Source organism: Eufriesea mexicana, unplaced genomic scaffold, assembly GCF_001483705.2.
Source record: "Eufriesea mexicana isolate 0111107269 unplaced genomic scaffold, ASM148370v2 scaffold2551, whole genome shotgun sequence".
Taxonomy (NCBI): Eukaryota; Metazoa; Arthropoda; class Insecta; order Hymenoptera; family Apidae; genus Eufriesea; species Eufriesea mexicana.
Genome location: NW_016910623.1, coordinates 570,295 through 587,634, shown reverse-complemented (window position 1 = coordinate 587,634; position 17,340 = coordinate 570,295). Strand labels below are relative to the sequence as shown.

Sequence of the window (17,340 nt, the reverse complement as noted above, 5' to 3'; positions counted from 1 at the left end):
TTTCCGATGATAGAGATTTGGAAATGAGATTGGAAATGAATCGGATATGAATACTTCTGTCACTCACTGTACGTATCTGCGTGAACTGAAGTGAACCTCCATGCTTCTAGCCTTGGTATGGGGATGTCCAGGAAGTGTTTAGTACGCAGGTGTCAGGATCGAGATCCGTGTTGCATTGACTAAGACTGAGCAGGGTTATTCGTTAGAAAATGCGACTGCCAGTCAGTGAGATGTTTAATTCGGATCAATGCTGGCTCCTGACTTCATTTCTGAACGTAGTGTATCGAGGAAAAACGTTAAGAGCAGTCATCAATCTCGCGAGCTTTTTACTCCTCGATCGCTGCCTCCTTTGGGATCCTTAACCCTTTACCACTGACACCCAGTGCCTCGATGCTCGTAAAAATACTGCTACATATTGAACTGAAGATTCTAAGGTACTGCTATTGTATATTCAGAAGATTAATCTCACAGTAATCTAAATAGTAATATAAAGAATAAAATTTTCTCCGTCGAAGAAGCTTGCAGGAAAATGACACCAATCGTGTTTTAAATCGATAGACACCAGCAAACAAGAGTTATAAATTTATTTTAAATATAAAAACTTGAGAATCGAATCAAATACTTTGCCAATAAATTTTTTAAAAATTTCTAAATCACTGTAGTTTATGAATGACTTATTATTATTATTATAAACGACTCAGTTATTTACCCGACGACCACATGGAAACATAGGAACAAATATTGACACAGCTTTTCCCCAAAAAATAAACTAGATGATTATTTTCAGATTTTTAGGTCAGAAAAGGACTGCACCATTTCCCTAGAAGTGATTTTCTCCCAGAGAAGCCTTAAAAGCAGAAAAATGACTACGTCGGCCATTTTTTCTTCGCTGAAATAACAACGCCGGTAGGAAATACGTAAGAAAGGAGAAAACGGACGAACCAGTGGATGAAAGATCGCACGTAATCGTACGGAAGCGAGTTGGCCAAGGAAAAGAGGAGGACACTGTCCCACACTATGCAATTCTCTTCGCGGAGAGAAAGGATTGCCGTTGAGGTGAGATTTGCGGTTTCCTCAGCGATGATAGTAAAGGGATACACACCTAACGTTCCGGGTACACTCTCGGCAAGTTATATTGCACCTATACGACCAGCTTAAACGCCTCGCAATACGTACTGGGTATTAACTTTCTGGAATTTTAATTTGAAATGGCCATAGCGAATATTATATTCCCGGGACAGTCTCGAGAAAAATCCATTTTCCCGCTACGAATGAAATGGAAACGTGTGTGGTTTTCCTCAAGGTTATTAAAGAGATTGATTCTGATGGGTGTTTCTTAGCCCACCCTCTTGATTCAATAGCTACTATCAAGCAACCCTTAAAGTACACTCCCTTCGTTTGTCCCTAGACTGAAGCTTCCAACAGGCAAACAGACTACCCTCGGATCTTTGAATGCAGTCAAACATCACGAATAAAGTATCTCGGATCTTCAGGGTCGGAATTGGCCCTTTATACTTGCTCTTGATAACCCACGAGTCCTTGGTACTTGAAGTATGGAGATGTAATGGGATCTAATAACGTGGATGATGATAATTAAAGGATATGTATAGGGAGCAGTAATTAGCTCAAAGATGTATGAGAGATGTATGAAGTATGTGCAATATTAAATTTAAAAAATTGAAATTAGAAGATAATTTATCCTATTCTCAATTTCTAGTAAAATAGATCTTATCTCTATTGAGATTGCTAGGAGCATTCCTATATTTGCAATGACTGCAAAATCAAAATGCTTGAAGATCTGGTACATCCAAAACCATTTAATCTATTTTCTATTTCGGGTGAAATAGATCCTACCTTCATTAAGCTTACTAAGCTCTCATCCTTTCAGTAATTACAAAATCCAATTATTTGACGGTTTGATAATTCTAGTATTAAATCTTATCGAAAATGCGAAATCAATTAATCTATTTTCTATTTCTGACAAAATAATTCTTATCTTTATTAAGGTTACATCGGTCCCACATTTTCAATAACTGCAAAGTCCTAATATCTGACAGTTTGGTAGATGTAGTGTTACGTCATATTAAACACCCAGAACCAATCATCCAACTTTTTATTCCCTATGAAGCAATTTCCATCTTTATTGATACTGCAAAAAGCAGTTGCACCTTCCCAAAGGTCTCCAAACTTGGTAATTCTACTACCAAATCCAGTCCACTTATAGCCAAAAGTAAAACAGCTTCGCCCTCTACTAGTTTCCCGAAAAGCACCCTCGCGAGTTGAAAATGTTGCCAAAAAGCCTGTATTCGGTCGCAATAAAGCCTAGCAATAAACCGTCCAAGAGATCATCCATCAGCGAGTTGGCTACAGCTGAAAGCTAGTTCTAATTTCGTCGCTTATCGCCGTTGTCGATCATCGATCGTTGCCGGTAACCGGGATCAAGCAGGCCAAGCCTGTCTATTCTATCTATTCGTTTCGATATCACGAAACCCGCGGCACACAAGCCGCGTGTGCGAGTTGCCGCGAGCGGCGTCCTTCTCTGAAGAGGCCGAGGTGTAGGTCGGCAGATTTTATCGCACAGGAGATTCCTGTACGCGGTTCGTCTGTCCGTCCGTCCGTCTCTCCGCGGGTCCGTTTTGTATTTCACTTGCCGCGACATGCGTCGCGCTCTCCTCCGCGTCGCGTATACACGCCGGCTCGCCAGCCTTCAATGACGCCACATGCGCTGAAATTAAGAATTCTGCCGCTCGTTCAATCGCCAGGCCCATCGCGGACACGAGAGGTCCGCGATCTGCACGGAGATGGATCGAGGGTGGACACGCGTTGCCGTGGTAGACGCAGAGGGATCGCGAGATCGAGACATCGACTGGCTAAATCCGCGGGTTCGATACGGGAGACTTGGGGACTGGGACAATTTAAAGGGAATTTTGAATTTTTGGAAATTTTGGAAATGCGGAATTTAAGAGGAAGTCGGTGAGAAGTTTGGGATTTATAAAAAGGCCAATAGGAAATTGGAAAATTTCAAGGAAGTCAGTAGAAAGGTTAAAATTCATAAAAAGGTCATTGAGAAATTTGGAATTTTCAAAGAAGCCATTGGAAAGTTTAGGATTTATAAAAAGGTCATTGGGAAATTTGGAATTCATGAGGAAATCTTCAGAAAATTTGGAATTTCCAACGGAGCTATTAGGAAGTGTAGGATTTATAAAAAGGTTATTGGGAAATTGGAAAATTTCATAGAAGTCAGTAGAAAGATTAAAATTCATAAAAAGGTCAATGAGAAATTTGGAATTTTCAAAGAAGCCATTGGAAAGTTTAGGATTTATAAAAAGGTCATTGGGAAATTTGGAATTTATGAGGAAATCTTGGGAATATTTGGAATTTCCAAAGGAGCCATTATGAAGTTTAGGATTTATAAGAAAGGTCATTGAGAAATTAGGAATTTTTACGGAAATCATTGGAAAATTTGGAATTCCCAAAGAGCTCATTGAAATATCGTGCACATAAGGTGGAATTTTAGGCGTGGCGTTTCTTTGAGCGCTCAATCAAGGATCAGAAAACTAGAGCAAGGTTTATTCGACTCTACCCAGGCATATCTAAGTGAGATACGAATGCACAAGGTGACGTATTTAATATGCTTGGCATATATAATCCAAAGAGAGATCGGTCTCGCGTTTAGCATAACGCTGTGAAATAGTTCGTAGAACCTATCTCCTGTTTCTTGAATAGTTTCAGAAGATTCTTCCGTCAAAGTATCAGCCAACATCAAACATCTTATATCTTCAAATTAATATATAATCTAATCTTCTCATCCCTAAAAAAAATCCTCAATAAACAAATTAAAAAAAATTATTATTAACAAAATAAAAATAAAATACTGTATTGTAATCTCTCCTCCAAATCCCCCTAATAACACAACCCTTTATTTATTCATCCCTTAAAAATTCCTACCAAACAAATTACAAAAATTTCGCTAGAAAATAAAAAATAAAATAAATCTTGCAAATTCTAAATGTAACAAACTATAAAATAAGATACTGTATCATAATCAATCCCCAATTTTTCATCTCCCAAAAATTCCCCCTAAACGAATTAAAAAAATGACGTTATGGAACAAAAAATAAAATTATCTTTCCAATTCCTCTAAATATAATAACACAACCCCTTATATTTTCCATCCCTTAAAAATTCCCACAAAACAAATTACAAAAATTCCGCTAGAAATAAAAGATAGAATAATTAAATCCGACGAATTGGGGGGAAAACGCACTATAAAATAAAGCACCATATCCGTCCTTGCAATCCCCGTAAGCTCCCAGATCCCTTCAAAAATCCTCAACAACAGATGGAAGCGGGGTTCAATTACCAGAAGAGCCCGCGAAGTACCAAAGATCGAACACTATAACTTTCCATAATGGTTTCATCGAGGCTTCCCTCCTTCGGCCATGTATTACGATCCGCGGGCAGAATTTCCGAGACTGGAAACGCACAGCTCGGGAAAACAATAATCCCGGCTAATGATGATTACCTAGCACTCAGGCCGGCTAGGATTAATTTAGCCCATTTGCATTCGTAAGCGAGCCGTTACCTGTATACCGTGCTACCTTGTCGCAATCGCCCACGGCCGTGTAAATAACGCGTGCTCCATTCCCGAAAGACAGATCCCTCTGTCGTTTAATAAACACGTGGCCGGAATGCTTACGCCTGTGCTACAAGATTTTTACACATCCACGTTCTTATCTAATCTCTGTCCTTTTTCCCCTTCTTTAACAATTATTCTCCCTCCCGTGACAAATCGTTGCCGATTTTTGCCCGTTTAATATTCGCCTCGGAGATATTAAATTGGTAATTTCGTGTCCCGCCGATATACCTATTAAAATGGCAGGTTTAATTTATTCATGGGATAGGCAAGCTTTTATGAATATTAATAGCGCTTTATTTTCTTCCGATTTGTCACGTTTAATGGCAACTGCAGATTTAAGGCTATTTAATTAGACTGATTTAAGATTTCCGAGATTATTATTCAGATTTATCGTTCAGGTTTAGTTAAGAGTGATTCTTAATACTATCGCAGACTCTTGGACGATAGTAATTTTGTTTAATTAATTAATCGTGTATTTTTTATTGGGTCCTGTTAACCTACTGCAAAACGAGTGTCGATAAATGGGATTTCTTTTCGAAATTTTCTCGCACAATATATTCTTTTTAGGATCTTTTTAAATATGACGATGGAACGCGAAGAATGAATTTTATTGGCGTGAAGCAAAATTTGTAAATTTAATTCGTCGCGAGTTTATAGTAGCGTAATAATAATATATCAGTGAAGGAAGTAAAGGGAAAGGAAATGGTATTGAAAGTTGAGGGTGGGAGTTAAGGGTTAGGAAGAGGTTTCCAAACCTCTCGGTTTAAGGGTTGCTGTCACGCTGCACCAAAGTGTACCAGTTGTATTTTGAGCGACGAGTAAAGAAAGTCGGCTGAGTAATCGAATGTAAATGGGTCAATCGGTTCAATGCGGCACCGTGGAGAACACGCAAGTTCGGAACGGGGTTCATTAAGCGTTTGGGCCGCTTTCCAAATCGAGATACCATGAGAAAAGCCGGCTATTGTGAGTCAACCGGCTCAAACGATCATCTTCCTTTTGTCCATCGAAATTGGCACTCTGAAAACTCGCGTTCCGTTCACTCTTTGTTGCAAACTCACCCGTTGGTACTATTATAAGCGATTTATCTCCTAATTCGATACGATTCGGTTACATCGATTCGATAACACTCGAGCAACATCCTATTCAAATTTCACACCATACTATACAGCTTCAATCGACAATGAAGTTACCAAAAAATAGGAAACCAATCGAATATACCCCATTGTAAATGAAAAATAAAAGAAATTTTTGTAAATGTAAGAGAAAATTTTTGAATATTTTCTTGGAAACTTGGGAATTAGAAAATTTTATTTCTCCAAATCTCGAATATATTTTCAAGTAAACTTGGGAATCTGAAAATTTTATTTTTTCAAATTTAGTTATATTTATTAATTAATAATTAAAATTGAATTTCAGGGAATAGAATTTTTTGATTCCCGAGGTATTTTGTAGTTTCACAAGGAACGAAGTGTGGAGTAATTTCTTGCAGATGTCAAGGTAGACGCGAAATTTGTAGAATAGGATTGGTATCGAGGGGGTGAAGGAAGTCGGAGGTTGATAAAATCGTGTCCGGGTTTAAATACCGTATCGATTCGACGTACGGAACGATCGCAATGAGCCACGGGTTTCAACTTCGATTCGCATTAAAATTACTGAGCCAGCAGAATCCTGGCTCCCCTTAACGCATCGTCGACCGTATAATATGTGCTACAAGATTATGAATGACCCGGTACTACGATGAAAAACATTAATGGATCGTGACTAGCGCTTGCTCGCAAGTACCGCGTCTTCCATTGCACCTTTTCTTTTTTCGGAATTCATCCTATTCTGACTCCTCGAACGTGAAGGTATTTTCCTCGATAATTCGTTACTCGTTTGGAGAAAATTCGTGTATGTAAAATTTAACCCTCCCAAATCTAATTACTTAACATCTTTTCGTTTTTGGAGAAATTTCTTTGTTGGATTGAAAGTGAAGAATATTTGTAATTACACGTACGTGTAATTATATTCACTGAAAAATTGAAGAATTTTGTGACTGTTTGAGGTTGGGGAGTATTTAGTTTAGAGTAGTAGAGGGTGAAAGACGATTAGAAGCAGTGCTTGAGACGAGAAGGGGAACGAGGGGTAGATGGCCACCTAAGGTTTTGGGTCGACGTGCATGGATGAAGGTGCATTCCTCTTCTAGGAATGTCTGCAGAGCAAAAGAGATAAATACATATACGTACAGAGAGGGAGAGAGAAAGAAAGAAAATGTGCAGGTGCAAGGATAAAACCATTTGATAGCTATGAAAAATACGTACACGAGTGTCGACAGTTCGTGACAGCTACTGAAAGGGAATTTTTGGGGATTCTTTGGAATCTGTCCATATTATCATCTGTGAATGATTCATACATACAGGCCTAACCAATTAACTCCATTTTCTGAATCTTAAACAATTTTAGTCGGTCCTTAATTTTCTATATTTCAAATCTTACCCTAAACTTTCACTTTTTGGAGTTAATCAATTAAAATCAATACCCATAAAATCAACTATAATACACATTCTCAATACCTAGATAAATTATTACAAAACCCGAAACCTGAAACCGGAAACCCAAAACCTGAATCAGTTAAACTAATTTCCACCAAATTCCACCAAAACTAATTATAATACACGTTTCCAATACCTATAAAAATAGCAATAAAATTATAAGAACAAGTATAAAATGAAAAACTCAAAACAGAATCTAATTTGATACTGTCGTGGGGTTAGGAATTCCTAGAACACCGGAAACGTTCCATAAAAGTCTATTTATCGGTGGTTAAAAGATCAGCAAGTTGCAAATTACCACGCATGGCGAGCAAAAGACAAAGAGGGAAATCCCTTCGTCGAGTGGCATTATTTTTCGGCTGTTTACCGGTTCTTCCATCCGAACGACGGTGTCCGCGAGGGGTGGCTGGTGTACCACGGCGTCTTGTACTTCGGGGGCGTTGTACTCTCCCCACCGACGGCGGGAGTGATGCTTTCTCATGGCACCCGGGGGAATTTAGGCGAAAAGTTTGAGCCGGGCCGGCCCGGGGCGAGGAATCCTTACGGCGCCGGAAACTTTTCGTTGGCCAAACCCCGTCGCCGATTTCGCGTTATCGCGTCGTCTTCGAGGGCCCCGGTTATCGTCTCACCGAGGGACAGCCCATGTGCAACCGTGAAGAAGATCATACTTCGAGGAATCGTTCCCGTCGTCGAAAGAAACGGAATGATCTCTAGCATCGTGCAGCTTTTATTTAATTTTTATTTCATTTTTACTTCATTTTTATTTCATTTCATCCCCTCAAGTTAGTTCGAATGATCGAGACCCATACACGCGAAGATCATGACTGTAGAGGTGAAAATGGATGCAGAAGAGTAATTTCGAAGCTTCGTGTCAGTACCTTCATATAATTATACGTGTTCCATATTCGAAGGAAAATTGAAATATTAATAATGATTAAGAGCGTGGTTCATTTTCCGCACTCCAGAGTCACCATTTTTGTTGGCAAAAGTACGAAGATTGATGGTCGAGCTTCGAGTTTGAAATAATTACAAATATGTGAGATATTTTGTTCATCTTATGGTTAGGAATATCATCGATTTTTGTGATAGAAAAATTCCACCTTGTCTATAGTGAAAATTGAAAATATATAAGTGTAGAAGCTTAACCCCTTACAGGCCTGTGTCTACGCTATGGTCCATTAGATTTCCCGAATTTTTTGAAAAGTCTGAAAATAACTACCAATTTTTAATCTTGTTTCCAAGAAACAAGAAATTAAGAAACTAGTTTCCCAGGTACTGTCTATGAATTATTAAGATAAAATGTAGAATACATCTCGGACCATAAAATGATTAAAGGAGAAATATAGTAAAATAATTTTGAAACTATAATCTAGTACGATCTCGCGCTTGCTTCCACGCATAAGCGAGCAAAATTCAGCGAGGGTCAATCCCTTTCGAGGATTAGGTGAAAAAATATTTGCATGAGGATGATACATGGCACCTTCGCGAAATCAACAGCCAAAACGCGTAAAATCGCGATTCTGTTCAGACGAATGCCGATAATTTCGCGTGGAGGGTGAAGACCAGGGAAGAAGCGAGAAGAGAGAAGGCGGGAGAGACTTGCTAGGGAAATTCCCGCGTAGCCTCCACTAAAACGTTCTCCGTGTGTGCGTGTTACGTCCCTGTGCGTGCTTTCGCGGCATTCACGTGAGAAAACTCCCTGGAGAAATAACCGGCTTGTATGTAATGTACGCCAAGGCATTGTAAGGGGGTGTAAAGCCAGCGCTACGGCCCTGATGGGGGGTAGTTGGGCAAAAAAGGGAAAAAGAAGGAAAATAATAAAAGAGGAAGAAGGCATCGATCTAGCTCGCAGGTGCGAAACGCCATCGACCCTGCCGACGTGTATTTATTATTTTATTAGCACCAGAGACCGGAAGCTGTGAAACTGGTAGCTCCTCGAGGTGAACGGAAGTGGCTGAAGCTAGGGTGTCAATTTGCTGGATGGAGATTAGAGAGCCGGGGCGTTTACCACATAATGGCTGCATTGGTTCTTATGGTCAGTATTTTGCAGAGTTTTTCCTTTCTTTTCTCTCTCTTTCCTTCTTTTTTAACTTGTCGTATCGATCCTACGTGATCTTAAGATACAATTTATTATGGAAGAAAAATTGTTATTCCTGAAGTTTTATAATTCATTTTTTACGTTTATAGATCTAAGGTTTAGGTTCTTTTATCGTAGTATATAATTTTCTCATTTTTCTTTTTCTTCGGATCTTAGAAGAATTTAAATGGAAGTTTGAAAAGCAATAATTCGAATATTATTTCTCCACTAGCAGGAATTGGATAAAGAAATCAAATAAGATCACTGGACATTTATGTTTCTCAAATTTAAGCAATGAGCATGAGGTAAAATGACGATCAGTGGAGCACAGCGCCACGGAAGATCAGTGAACTACAAGCTCGATTACACCGCCGGCCGGTAAATCAGGGAACTACCGCCAATGGTCACCGCGGGATTCGCGGCGGGAGTTTGAAAATTCTAAACTAACTGCAAACCTATTTCAAAAACAAACAAACCAAGCTACGAACCACGAATTATCCAAGCATAAAGAGATCTAAAAATACAATCCACGCTGATCATATTAACCATATTAACATAAATAATATACACATAAATAATATAAATTTACAATATGCATATACGTCTTGATAAATCATTCCTGTCGTAAATTTCCTTCGAAATTCACCCTTAACTTATCAGCGAGAACCAAGAAAAAAGGATCGAGGCTATATATGACACATCACGGCTCGTTAAAACGAACGTCAACCCAACAATCAAGGAGGAAAGGAAGAAAATAAAGAGAATATGATAGAGGAAGTCCAGTTTCGTCAAGCTTCCGCCGGCGTGGGATGTTGATCAGCCAGGTAAGCTTCGTGACACCGGTCCAACCGGCTGTCAGAACTTTATCGAATAATAAACGAATTAAACAGCGGCGGGACGATGGCTGGCGGACATTTAAAGTGCTCGTCCATGTCCACGTCCGTCCTGGCTAATTACCGTCGACTTTAACCGCGATCCGGAACAGCAAATTTGATCCTGGACAAAACAATTTCCGCCCAGCAACTCTGTCTCCCCGATTATTTGTCTACCCTCGACTCTGTCACTTTCGTTCCAAACCTCTTCATCCCTGCTTTCATTTTTCGCCCGAACTCCACTGTGTTTCAACCCGTGTTTCAACTTACGTCGAAATTTACGTCACAAAGATAATTCCGCGATCCTTTTCCTCATTTTCTGCTTTCCCAGAGAATCGATGATTGACGTCCTTCTCACTCCACGTCAATTAGAGAGAACGGATTGGTGAAGAGATCTCGATGGAAGCTTCGAAAACACGCGAGCCAAGGTTTCCTTTAGGAGTTCAGGGATTTAAGTGAAATTCAATTTCGAACCTCTGAATTACTCTGGATTCCGAATTAATATTTTTATTTTCTTTCCGCGCGTTTCTCACCCCGTTCGAATTTTTCGTGCGAATTTCACGATCCGCGATTCGGTCTTCGTAGGTTGAATCTAAATTTTCGTCAAGGATCAAGATAATTCCTCGATCCTCTACCTTTTTCGATTTTTGGCAAATCGGTGATTGACACCGTTCTCACTCCACGTCAATTAGGGCGAATCAAAGGGGTTGGTGGAAAGATCTTTATGGAAGCTTCGAAAATATGCGAACTGAGTGATTCTTTGGGGCTGGAGGGATTTAAGGGAAACGAAATTCGAAATCTTCAACTACTCTGGGCTTTCAGTTACCATGTTACTTCCTTCTCGCGTATTTTTCACCCTGCTGCCATTTTTCCTGCGAATTTCACATATTTTTGAAATTTTTCGTGTTCGAATTTACGTCAGAGACCAAGATAGTGTCTCCGTCCCTTTCTTCCTTTTCCGATTTTTTGGCAGGGTGGATGATAGACGTCGTTCTCACTCGACGTCAATTAGGATGAATCGAAGGGGTTGGTGGCGTGGTCCTCGTGGAAGCTTCGAAAATATGCGAACCAAGGGTTCCTTTAGTACTTCGTGGATCCAGGGGAAGAGAAATTTGAGAACTTCGAGATGAAAACGAGTATCAGGGAGTAGGTTTGAAGCCGAGAAGTTGGGGTCTGAAGAAGATTTTAATAATTCAAGATGAAGCAAGAGAGATAAATTTGGAAGAGCGAATGTAAAGTTAAGTAGAAGGTGAAGATTTGCAGACAGATATTTCCAAAATTTTGCAGTGTCGAAGTAGGAACCCTGAATCCTAAACGTTGTAATCTTTGAAGATTGTTAAATATTTCTTTCACGCGGATTATTAGCAATTCTGTAATCTTAAAGTAGGGCAATTTTGAGCGATTTAAAGATCGAACGTGTAAGATGAAATAAGAAAATTTTGTGATCATCGAATCTCGTGGATCGTGCTGTGTATTTTAGAATAACAATGTCCTATGAGTTATATGGTCACTTGAGTGGTTTACGGCGGAGAAGACAGTGACCACCAGTTAGTAATAATGAATGACCAACTTCAAGGTTTCTCGGTGTCCAAAGACGGACCAGGGTTAAATTTTCAACGTGTCCACTGAGGCTGTTACAGCTTAGTTAATCTATGAACATAGTCAAGACTAGACTGACAGAATTCCGTGTGACACATCTACGTAGACTGTACGCAAACTTTGCGTAGGGATGAATTTTTTAAACTTCCAAGCAACTGTTTCCCTATTTAATTACGCTATAATTCCACAAAACTAAATTCGCGTTAAAAATGGATGACGCAATTTTCACGCGATTTTCTCAAAAAGAATTAAAAGCAAACGAAACCTAATTAAAATTTCAATTTAAATTTAAATTATCGACATTGCTATGTATGTGAAGTTAAATATAGTACACTACAGGTAATAATAACCGAAAGCTATGATAAAAATAAGTAGATATACAAAATTAGGTTCCCGCTTGTTGTTGGCAAAAGTCAAAATTATTTTGCGAAAAAGTAGTCGATTTTCAGTGACTGCAAAAATTAATCTTTGATCCCCTGCCTTGGAAAATAGAGCATAAAATTCGACAGAAATGAAAAAATATTCCAAATTCACCCTCTCTAATGATCCATGAGTCCCTCTGTACCCCAAATTTTTTACTGCCATATTTCGTTTCACCCCTAGCTTATTACACCCCACTTCGAGCAGCAGAACACACGATTAACCTCATAATTCCTCGCTCCAACAAGAAGTCAATACTCCTCCAATTAACAATTTAAAATCGTCTCTGCTCGTGACACGGGAATCCACTATCCTTGAAAATTGCCTTAAAATACCAACTACACCCTCGTCGAGCGACTCTGAACTCGAAACAACCATCGAATCGATCAACCCCATCGAAACGTGATTAACAGCCCACGCAAGAGCCTCAATCAACAGCCCTCCTTCAAAGGAAGGAGACAAAAACGAAAAAGCGCCACTAAACGAAGCATGTTCGCGTTAAAACCGAGCTGCAAACCGAGCAAGACACAGAGGTCGATTAATCACGAGTAACTAACCCTTTGTTACCGGTCCAACCCCTTCTTGGAGACCATGGGGATGACCGAATCGCAGTTGGGTAAGTTGATCCGTCGATCATGAGGATCTACCGAATCCATGGCGCGGATAAACATTCGAAATGAATTCCAAGGGTGGTTTCAGGGACACGAGGGTGGGGGTTTGGGCTACTACTAACGGCAGGGCGAAATTAAGAGCAGAAAGAAGGGAGAAGCTTCGAGCGATCCGGAGAGAAACGAGCCGAAGGCTCGTAATGCTGGCAGCTTAAAGTTGCAATGGGTCTCTGGGGTATGAAAGGAAGAAAAAATATATATAGAAGGGGGTGGGATCGAGTGACTGACTGACTGCGGAAGACGCGAGCTGTCCACGAGGTACTCGTGAATCCAGAGAGTGTCCAGTGGGATGCTGGATCGATTGTTGTCACATTGCTTCGTTAGGGATAATTGGACGCGTTAAAAATTTCGGCTGGGTTTGGTAAGTGGAAATCCGATGACTCATCGGCTCTGGGGATATGAGGGTACATGGGAACCGGAGTTTTGCGTGATATGTTTATGCAGAGTGCCTGAAGAAGTGAAGTATACACTTGAGTAGTCGAGTACTTAAGATTGGGTCTCGCTGAAGAGTGCATGGCCACCCAAGATCTTACTTCGACCTGAGGGTCTGGGAATGTTTTTGGTTGTCTAGACCAAGGGAGATTAGTAAAATTGCGTGAATCTTAATTCAGAAGAATACACTCGTGCAAGAAAGTATCTATCAGAAGAACAATTCCAAACTGATCATTCTAAATATCTAAATAGTTAGAAAGATATCGAATCGAATCATCTTCAGGGTCTATAATGATGTTATTCAAAAATTCTTCCCCAGTCTGAAAGTCTCAACCCCTCAAAAACGCACATCCATGGAAGAATCTACCCCAGTGGAACCAGGTCTCCAAAGGAACCACCCCGAACCCTATCCTACTATCTGAAACGAAAACCGACCAAATTAAACCATCTCCAGAGTAGAGATATTGGTATAACATTACTTCTCAAAAATTTTACCCTGGTCTAGAAGACTCAGCCTTCCAGGAGCCAAAAGTCCATAGAAAAATCTTGCTTACCAGAACCAAATCTCGAAAGAAATCATTCTATCATCTAAAATCGAAAAAATTCCTCAAGAGAATACATTCGTAGAAAAATCTGACCTAATAGACTCAAATCTGAAAGAAAACCCAACCCAAATCAACATCCTACCTAACTAAAACCAAACAAAAGCAAATCGAGCCATGTCCAAAGTTACTATTAAAAAGTTTCTCGCAGTTTCTCAAAAGCACACACCTCCGAAAAAATCTCAAAGCCACCCCAAACCAGAAGTTTGCCAATCTGCAATCCGAAATAGCAAATCGAAGCAGGTCCGCCGATCTTATATATCTTTCAGGCCAAAATTCCAACTTTCGTGTCATCCATTGCGAAAACCGCCATAACGTCGGGACACAGGGGTGGTGGTGGACGAACGTGGACCATGCAGGACAAAATTGAACGCGTTTTTAATGGAAGAAGCGGCGGTGGCGGAAAACGGTCCAGTTGTTTGCCGGCCGAGCAAACACGACGGCACTTCTCGAGGGCGTAATCGAAATTGCGGCTTCGACGTCGACGAACGAGTTTCCGCGGAATCGTGATGCGACCACGGTGATTCGATTACCGTCCAGAGCAACACACAGAGATTCGGCTTTAGTTTCGCCGGTTGGAAGGGAAGTTGCTGCGGGATAGGAGCGTCCTGGCCCGTGAATAAGGCCGAGGGGGTTGGCTTTGGCCGGCGGCTGCTGCCTGGCTAGCTAACGCACTCCTGGGAAGACATAAATGTGTCCCTTTAGTGGCGGCTCTCGTTCCGCGTGTCCTCGCCGAAAGGCTACGATTCTGCCACCCTTTGCATGGACCTTGTCTGATATATCATGGAACATGATACAACAATTTCTCCTCCCTTTTCCCTTTCTTTTCGTTCTGTCTGATTCCTTCTTCTCTTATTTCGCGAAGTCTGTTTTTATCCTAGTATCCAGTGCTGAGTTAGTTATTTGGGTAAAAGGGATTTTAATTACCTTGTTCTCTTTAATTTGTTTTCACATTTTTTTACCATTTTCCTTTTTTATTCGGTGAAGGGTGATTTTTTTCTAGCATTGACTACTGAGTGAGTTATTTAGATAAAAGGGATTTTAATTATTTCGTTTCTTTAATTTGTTTTGGCATTTTTTACCTTTTTCCCTTTTTATTTGATGAGGGGTGACTTTATTTTAGTATTGACTACTGAGTGAGTTATTTGGATAAAATAAAGTAATATTTTAATTATTTATTTGGCACTTTTTTGCCATTTGCCTTTTTCATTTAATGAGATGCTTTTGTACTAATACGGAGTAGTAATTGAGTTTATTTGGACAGAAGGTATTGTGATTATTTTATGATATTATAAGGGTCTTCGTTTTCTTAATTTGATGTTGGCACTTTTTTACCATTTACCTTTCTCATTTGATGAGGTGTTGCGAGGTTATTTGAGTAAAAGGTACTTTAATTATATCATTATGAGGGTTTTCATTTCTTCAATTTGACGATGAGATTCTTTTACCTGTTATATTTTCCTTTTTACGGCTACTCCCTTTTTTATTTGGCAAAGTGTTTTCACGGGCTGAAAGGCATTTTATTTGCTTCATTATGGAGGTTTTTGTTTCTTTAATTTGACGTTGATGCACCCTTACCTTGTACCTTTTCTTTTCTTCCCTTTCATTGTCCCTTTTTTTATTTAGAAAGCTTTTTAATCCAGTACCCAGTAAAAATATTTAATTATTTAACTATTTCCTCGAAGGAGAACTGTGCGTTGTATCCCAAATTTAATCCCTTTGTCGTATGAGAGATAAAATTTAATTTTTTTTTTTTTCTGGTCTCGTAGCAAATAAAGCAATTCGAATTCCAGGTACGACACCCGACACTCGAGGGAACGCACGTACTCCCGTTTACAAATCACTGTTCCAGATCAATCAGACGAAATAGTTAATTGTGTCTGTGACAATATTCCTGCAGCTAGTAATGGACTTGGGAGATTGGTCGAGTAAAACCGAGTCAAACCGAACTGGGTCCTCTGTTACTCCCTGGTAATCGAATTACGTAAGCGTATGCACGTCGAATTCGTGGAAACTCGTGGCCGTATAAACCAAATCCGCAGGAAATTTTCGGATAATCCCCGGAGCATGATAAAAACCTTGCACCTTCTGGTAAAAGATCGCGTCGGAACTTCGCAACGACTGATTGATATTACGAACTGACATTGAATCACGCTTGAATACGAGTGGAAGTTCAAGGTAAAATATTACCAAGTCCAGGATTCAGATGATGAAACAATTAAAGATTCCCGCAGTTGGAAATTGGAAATCGATCACGGAAAATGTCGATATACGTAAGTCAAATGATAGAAAATTATTGTACAAAATGGCGAAGCTGAAAGGTAGTAAATTTCAAGCTGGCCAAATTAAATATCAGCGAGCTAATAATTTTGAATCTGGGATCTTTAAATCGACACTGAGAAATTGCAATATTGCGTTTCAAAATCACGAAGTAAATTATACAAAAATTTTGGTGAAAATCGGATACTGAATTACTGATTTGCAGATTTTAAAGCATCGGTGACATTGTGGAAATCTGTAATTTCTAAAAACCCTGCGATTAAAGAGGGAAATGCAAATTCCTATAAATTTACGACAACCCATTTCGTTTCATAAAGATTGCAACATCCCAAAGGCAAATGTCACCACATTTTAAAACAACGCGCTAAAAAGTTTTAGCAAAAATCAAGTAGTATTACAGCTCACAATTTCTACAGAATTTGCAATATCACTATTATCAGAAATCAATAAAAATTCCAATAAATTTATTCCAATTAAAAAATTGCACTAAAAATCGAACACTATATTGCAAAATCATAATCCCAAAAAATCTGCAATATTATAAACAGAGACGAATATAAATTCCAATAAATTTATAATTTATATTACTTCATCAATATCTCAATATCCTAAATAAAAATTACAAAATCATAAAGCCAGAACTTGCAAAAGATCCGCGGAATTATTAACAGAGACAGAAATAAATTCCAACAAATTTTATAACTTATTTTACTTCATCGATATCGCGATGTCCTAAATAAAAATACAAGTTCCAGAATCATAAACAAACGCGTCAAAAAATCGTACCAAAAATCGAATACGAAGATACAAAGTCGTAATTCGCGAAAAAAAATCCGCAACACCTCGATTAACAGAGACAAATAGGAATTCCGACAAATTTACGACAGCCCATTTCGTTTCATCGTTTCACCAGCTTAACCCTAATTTCCCCTCCTAACATCCCCAGCGTTCTTTCTCCCTACGAGCCGATGTCCGTCTGAAAAATTCACCCCCGTAGCCGGGAACAACGAAAGCGAGAAACAGAAAGGGAGACAACCCTCTTTATCGCCGTAGCTCGCTGCTTGTTAGGATCTTCTCGGGATCTCCGAGATTTTTATGGGTCACGAGACTGCTTAAGAATCTCTACGTTACCCTCTTTCAACTCGTTTTTCATCGAGTGCTGATCGAGCTAAAATTTCGCGCAAAGCGTGGCCACGAACCGCTTCACGGAATCAGAAATA

General features: G+C 39.5%; 1 protein-coding gene across 1 annotated transcript in view; it reads right to left on the bottom strand.

Annotated features, from left to right (window-relative positions):
• Window positions 1-17,340, bottom strand: part of L (zinc finger protein Lobe) — a 108,927-nt gene that overhangs the window by 53,052 nt on the left and 38,535 nt on the right. The gene's annotated exons all lie outside the window — the stretch shown is intronic.